The sequence below is a fragment of the Charadrius vociferus genome, unplaced genomic scaffold (assembly GCF_000708025.1).
Source record: "Charadrius vociferus isolate BGI_N301 unplaced genomic scaffold, ASM70802v2 scaffold326, whole genome shotgun sequence".
Lineage (NCBI taxonomy): Eukaryota > Metazoa > Chordata > Aves > Charadriiformes > Charadriidae > Charadrius > Charadrius vociferus.
The window spans coordinates 2,765,679-2,772,620 of NW_009649062.1; positions in this window are offsets into that span (position 1 = coordinate 2,765,679).

Sequence of the window (6,942 nt, forward strand, 5' to 3'; positions counted from 1 at the left end):
CGGGAAACACGTCTGCTGCTGTGCGGGGGGGAGATGGAGGAGCTGGTGTCCCGGCGCTAGCGAGGGCAGCCCACCCGGCCGGGGCTCGGGGCTCCGGTCAGAGCCTGCAGCCCACTCAGGGGAGTGAATTACCAGAAGAACGGGAAGTAGAAAAAGGGCTCAGGTGCTTCCCAGGCGGGGGAATCATCCCAGCTTCATCTGAGCGTGGAGGAAAGGACAGGGAAGGAACACCGCTGGGCATCCCGGGGAGCCCAAAGAGAAGGAGCTGTGCAAAAACCTAGCGGTCAGGGTACAGCAGCCACTTAACCTTCCTGGAGGTCATAGGAGGGCAGGGGACACTCCTCACTTCTGAGGCAGTTTTCTGGTTTTCCAGATGAGACCCTCCCCTGTACCCTGTCCACTCACGCCATGTGCTGCCATGAGTGTCAGACAGCCCCACGGACCTCAGCAACCAAAAATTACTCTGTACTTGCAGGTGGCAGCAAACACATGTTGCTAGCTGCAGTTAATTCTTCTGTTCTGTAGAAAGAGTTACAATAATCTATTTTACAAGTAAAACTATTTGACAGAATACTGTGTTTTTACACTGGGAGCTGCTTTTTTTGTAGCTCAGTTGCCCCCTCTCAGTGAGCAGCACAAGGAGCCCTCAGAGATCCAGCTCTGTCTGGCATGGGAGGGGAACCTGCCAAGTTGGTACAGGGTTTCTTACACCTTTCCCAGAAAATTCTAGTGCTGACCACTACTGGAAAAGAGGCAATGGACTAGCCAGGCTGCTGGGCTGTGCTGGCATCCCCCTTCCTGAATTCCTCTATCCCAAAGAGCAGAGATTAACCGGGTTGCAGAAGACACTGTGATCAAGGGAAAAAACCCTGGATAATTCCTTCAGTTGGTGTCCAAGTGGGTGCAAATAAGAAGCATGAAATTGGAGGTGTGGTGTTGAAGAAAACCATTTTCATAAACATATGAATGTATTTTGTATTTGACTTTCCATATTGTCATTTCATTGTGTAAATCAGGAGTAACGTCTTGCACTTATACTCTGTGATGAACACAGGAGAGGCTGGGCACAGAGACAGCAGTCTCGCATCAAACACATGCTGGCACTGAGCTGGTGTGTGATCCAGCCTGTGATGAACGCAGGAGAGGCTGGGCACAGGCACGGAGACAGCAGTCTCGCATCAAACACACGCTGGCACTGAGCTGGTGTGTGATCCAGGGCTAGTCACCTACTCTGGGGGTTTGATGGCCTGTTTATAGAAAATAATGCTTGACTCCAAGAGAGGTGAAACAGATATCCACTAATCCTTGCAGCACTTGTGAGATGAAGCTGCCTGTTATCCTTAGTTGTGCAAACCGGGGACACCTGCAGAAAGTAATGACACGATTAGCCCACAGCTGAGAGGGAATCGGGGAGAGGGCTGTGGCTGCTGCCTGCGCTCCTGGACCACACTGCCTCCCTGGGAAATCTGTGTCTGCTGGTGTAGAAATAGCTGTGCGATGGAAGGGCATGTAAGCAACACCTTGATGGATTAATTGGGTTGTTTATCCTTCTTGCGCTGAAGGTAGAAGATGCAAATAATTCTTTGTGTGGCCAATTCTTATTTCACCCTTTCCTTTTCAGGGCAAATTCTGTGTAAATGGTGTTCTTAGGCTGTGACCTTGTCAGTTATTTACTGTGATTGCTCATGTTGAAATTTACATTTTGCTCCTCCTGGGTAATAGTTCTTTGAGTTACCTGTCAAATGAAAAAGCATATATAACTACATTATATCCATTCTGAGTAAACACATAACCCAGGAGACTTGGCATCTCTGGCAGGAGGGTTTTTTGAGAGGGAAGGGATTTTTCCAAGCAGAACACTTCTGCCTGAAGGGCAGTCTGGTCTCCGTAGCATAGCACTGTGGTGCATTGCTTTTCTTAACACTCACAGTTAAATCTCAGGGCAATGTCACCATAAATGCATGTTAAGCTTTGAAAAATCCCTGAAACGAGAAATCTACTTTTTTCCCACATGAGGCTGAGTGTGACAGAAGTAAATACAGAGATTCCATCTGCTGTTTCCTTATGTTAATGCACAGTTGTTGAGGATGTAAGTCAAGGACCAGCTGGCAGAAAAGGGTATTGAAAAAGTGATTTTTCCTTCACTTGGACAGGGCTAGAATAATAATATCAAAATATAGAAATGAAAGAGAAAGAGCATGCCCAAGTCTAGCAATGCAGCTCTCTTTTTAAGGATCTTACATTGCTGTTATTTGGACTCCTTTCCAGGGGTCATCTGAGTGCAGGAACCCGTAATCCTTTCGAGGCAAAGCGGCTGCTGTGTGGGCTATGCTGCTGTTCCAAGCTGTAGACCTTGAGCGTGTAGCAGACACAAATGTACGCTGACTTCTCCTGTTTATGATTACTCCATTCTTGGCCTAGCAAGTTCTGTCAATATGTCTTTGTTCCCTTATCTCAGCACCCCTCTGCTAGCAGGACTTGTACACACAACACCTCATTGCTATGGCTTTGCAATGACTTAACATCGAGAATTAAGGACCAAACTTAGAGCACTCTGCTCATAAGTATTTTCAGCTCAGATTGACGACCCTTTCAAACCACAGTTTTTATGAAGATGATCTTTTATATTTATGAGCTCCCTCTGTGAGCAGGGAGTGGGACTTTGTACAGTCATGGACAACTTCCTGCACCAGGTAGCATGGAAGACCAGGTCCAAACGGTGTCTGACGGCCCACTGAAGGTAACGGCCGTGAAGCCAGGCTCGAAGGTGGTACGCTGAGCCTGCAGGCAGGGCTCCTAATGCCCTCTCCAGGCAACATCTAGCTGGTGAGCTGGCTTCCCATGGTGTCTGGCCCAGCTGCTGATGAGACATCTGTGCGAGGCAGCTGGAGGTAGAGCAGGGATGTATTTACGGGAAGAAAGGACAGAAGGGTAAAAGGGATTTTGCTTCCTGCCTTCTCTTTATTCCCTGTCTTACATCCTCTACAGCTCCACCTCTCACACAGTTGCCCCACAGCCCAGATCAGAGTTGTTCCCCATTCCCACCGGGCATCGGGAAGCGTCTGCATAATATGCTGTTAATTTCAGTAGTCAGAAGCGGCCCAGCTAAGAAGCAAAGTTACTGAACAAAATTGGTCCTGTTTTACGTCAAACCAGGACAGGAAGGGAAGATGCAAGTGCAACTGTGCACACCCCTCGAAAGACAAGAGGCCAAGCTTCTTCCACAGGCATTGAGACATCTTTAAGAAAGTAAATGTTCTATTCTCTGCATTGGGCTCCCCGTTGAAAAATTCAAGGTTTTCATGCAAGTCCTTCCCAGGACAGGCCCATGTTACCTATTGTACTGTGCCATTTTGAGGGCTCTTGAAATGCTGAAGCAAGCACTACATTTCAGTGGAACAGTGACATTTATGAAGTTAGCAGATAGGATTTGTGTGTGTAATGGCAGCAATTTCTTAACCAGTGGCCTCAGGCTGGGAAAGTAATTTCTAGGAAAAAAAAGAAGTAGAAACTTACTGCTTCTAGGCTGGCAGCAAAAATCATTTATTGTGGGAAAGCTAAGCTTAAAACCACTGAAAACCAGTAATTTCCATCCACTCTCACACACACACTGATGCATGGAAAGAGAAATTTCTGATTCTAATTCTAATATCCTTAAATATGTAAGGCATCCTGACACCAAAACTAAACCTCCCCGCCCAGGGAAACTATAGCGGAATGTTCCACAGAAATGAATGCAGCTCTTAGCAGTTTCTGTTTTTCAAAACAGCTGGTGTGACCAAACTGAATTCAGCTTTAAACAGGAGGAGGGCAGTGGCAAGATACTTTCAGTAACAAGGCCTTAAGTCTTAGTTTATTCTCTGTATTCAGAGAGTTCTCATCTGCAAACCTTCTGGTTACACAACACGGCTTTTTATGTTTTGCCAGCCTTCTCTTATGTAGAGGTTGATTAAATCCATTCTGAGTGATGTCGTTGTATCAGACATGTCACAGTTACATCTGCGTATCTCCCCTGTTTATAGAGATGGGTCAGGAAAGTAACACTTTAAATACTTCTCTATGCTAAAACAGACATGCTAAAAATTGCTTAGGTAGAATGCTGTATAAATGTTTCACATATATAAATAAAATTTGTAAGTAAATCAAATATAAAAATAAAATATTAAGGCAGTCTCTAACGAAGCACATTTCTGAAGACATGAATTCTAGTTCCATAGTCTGTATTTAATACAAAATTATTTTTTTGCTCAGTGGCTGTGAGAGAAGAGCTGGATGCCTGAGCCTGATTGCAGTCTGCCAGTAATAGAGCGATTTATATGTGGTTAGCACAGGTTTCTTTTTTAATGAGGTTTTTGCAGACTGAGTGACACCAGATAATAGAAATATGTAAGCAGAAAAACATGCAATAAGCACAGGGGATTGGAACATGGTGTTGTCAGTGGTTAGAGAACAAGATCTTTGCTAAGGAACTATTTAGAAAAACATGTTTGTAGCTGTAATAGCTGTAAGGCTTTGCGCTGTGCAGAGAGTGCCACCCTCTGCTTCTCCAGAGTAGGGAGCCTTTCTCTCCTATCTGACTCTTCCTCTTTTTTTTTTTTTTTATTGGCCAGAGCAAAGATGAATAAATTTGCCTTCTCCTTTTAGGGGCAAGGCCCTGTGGGTTCCCAAAAAAGGCAATTCCTATTAAGGTCTGAGAGAGCTTACTTGGAGAGAAGGTGGCACAACAGCTCCTGCATCCAGCCTAGTTGTAGGGTGAAAGTATGCTGTGGCTGGCTGTGGTTAAAGGACCATCGCGGTACCTTTTGATTTTTATATTTGAAGAATAAAAGGGTGGCCTGCGAAAGGAACTTGAATAGACTTTGGGACAAGCCATGGCCTCTTTCTCTGCTGGAGATGGAGACTGCAGTTTACACAAGCAAGTCTCCTGCAAATTTACAGTAAGCCCTGCACTTAAAGGCCTCATTTGTGTTCGTGTTTGACAATTTTTCTGCAACTACCATGACATTCCCCTGTTGTGCTAAAACTTGTGTTACAATGATAGATATCTTTCAGTATGAAGGATTCTCTCTTTCGTCCAGGCAGCTTGTTTATGCCTGCTGCAGCTTTATGCCATGCTTGGGCGGTAGTCTCTGAACAAGTGGTTATTCCTGTAGCTGGGGGGCTTGGTGCCATGTGGCAGACTACTAAGTAAAAAAGAGATTCTTTGGAGCTTTACCCAAACAATAAGTTGTCCCAGACAGATGGGATCAAAGTCAAGATTAGCAATAAATTGTCCTAGAGAGATGGGATCAAAGTCAAGATTAGCAACTCATCAGTTTTAATTTGACTTCTCAGTGGGAAGCAAAACTCCAACTTTTTGCATTCTTACAAGAAAAGCAAAGCAACAGATTGAACCAAGATTAGGCATTCAAGTCTTCCTCTCCATATTGTCCTTGCCATCTTCTGTGGAAGAGTATCCAGTGAAAGTCACTACTAAGGAATTTGAAACACACCTTCGTACCCCCGAGTTCTTGGGGACTCCTCTCAAATTTCACCAAAGGCTCATTCTGTTGAGGGCTCTTTCAGCTCAGCTCTTCTGCACCCATACAAACCCCACAGACAGTTTACAAGCTCCATGCTGAACATGTGCATCCCGCTGAGAAGGTCAAACCTCAGCTCACACTGGTACTGAGCCCCAGCCAGGGATTGCCCACTTGTACAGGCATGGGGCTTGGGCAGCAGAACAGCAGGAGGATGCTGATCCCTGAATCCAAATACGCTTTCTCCAGATACTTGTGCAGATCCCTTACTGAGAGCGTGTTGGTGAAGCTGGGAACAGTAAAAGGTGATTCATTCAATAAAGCGTCTAAAAAGATTGCACTGAGGCGCACACTACCCAGTCTTTCTTGATCACCCCCATCTAGTCCCTACCTCTGATCATCGGGCTCGCTCACCTCCTCAGATCCCTGCATTTCCACTTGCAAATAAATAGTCCTCCTTCTGAATTAGCTTGTAAAGTAATGTTCTCTTCCAAATCATGCCTCGAGGGCTACCTCTGTGTAATGCATGCAGGAAATCTCCCAGTTACTGTCATTAGCAGCATGCCAGGAGCTACAGTTTTGCAATTTAAACAATTTAGACTCGCTGCTGGTTTGGGTTTAACTATCTTCCCGACTTGTTGAACAGCCTCACGTCTTCCTAGACAGCTCAGTGAGTTCATGGTCATATTAAGGATAATTTGGACAGGTTGACAAAAGCAAAGAGGAGTACCTGGAAAAGCTGACTATGTATGTTTACCTGGCAATTATATTTAGGGTGACAACATGATATTAGAAGAATTATTTTCATTATGAAAATAAAAATGTTCAGTTTTCTGACAGGGTGTGGGGGGGCAGTGATGTGAGTTTTTCAGATACATGTCTGGTTTTCCGTTTCCATTTACTAAACTACAGTCTGCTCCATACAGAGACTCAGTAAGGTTAGGAGTAAAATGTACCCAACCAATAAACTCTCCAGCAACCCAGTGAGATAAGCTTCTGTACCAATGGAAAAAAAAAAACAAAAACCAAAAAACTAGAAAAGAAAAAAACACCAAGTACAGGAGGAAACGGTTGTGAGGAATACCACTCTGATGGGGTGGTCCCCCATACCCTGGGGGACTTCTGGGCCCAGTGCCAGAAAGGTGCTGAAGACACAAAGGACTGATTTACAAGGAAGGGCCATCAGGAACGCTGGGAATGTGACACGAACAGGACATGTCATTGAGCTCCCCCGACTCTAGTCCAGTGCATGGTACCACTAATCCAAAAATGATCCAAACCATGAAGGCTGCGAGGGGCGCATCGCTTTTAGACACAGATTTAAATTTTAATTTATGCACACGTTTAATTTTAATTTATGCGAGTCGGGGTCCCGCACGGAGGTCGGAGGTCCCGGTAAGTCCCGCCCGGCCGGTCTGGCCCT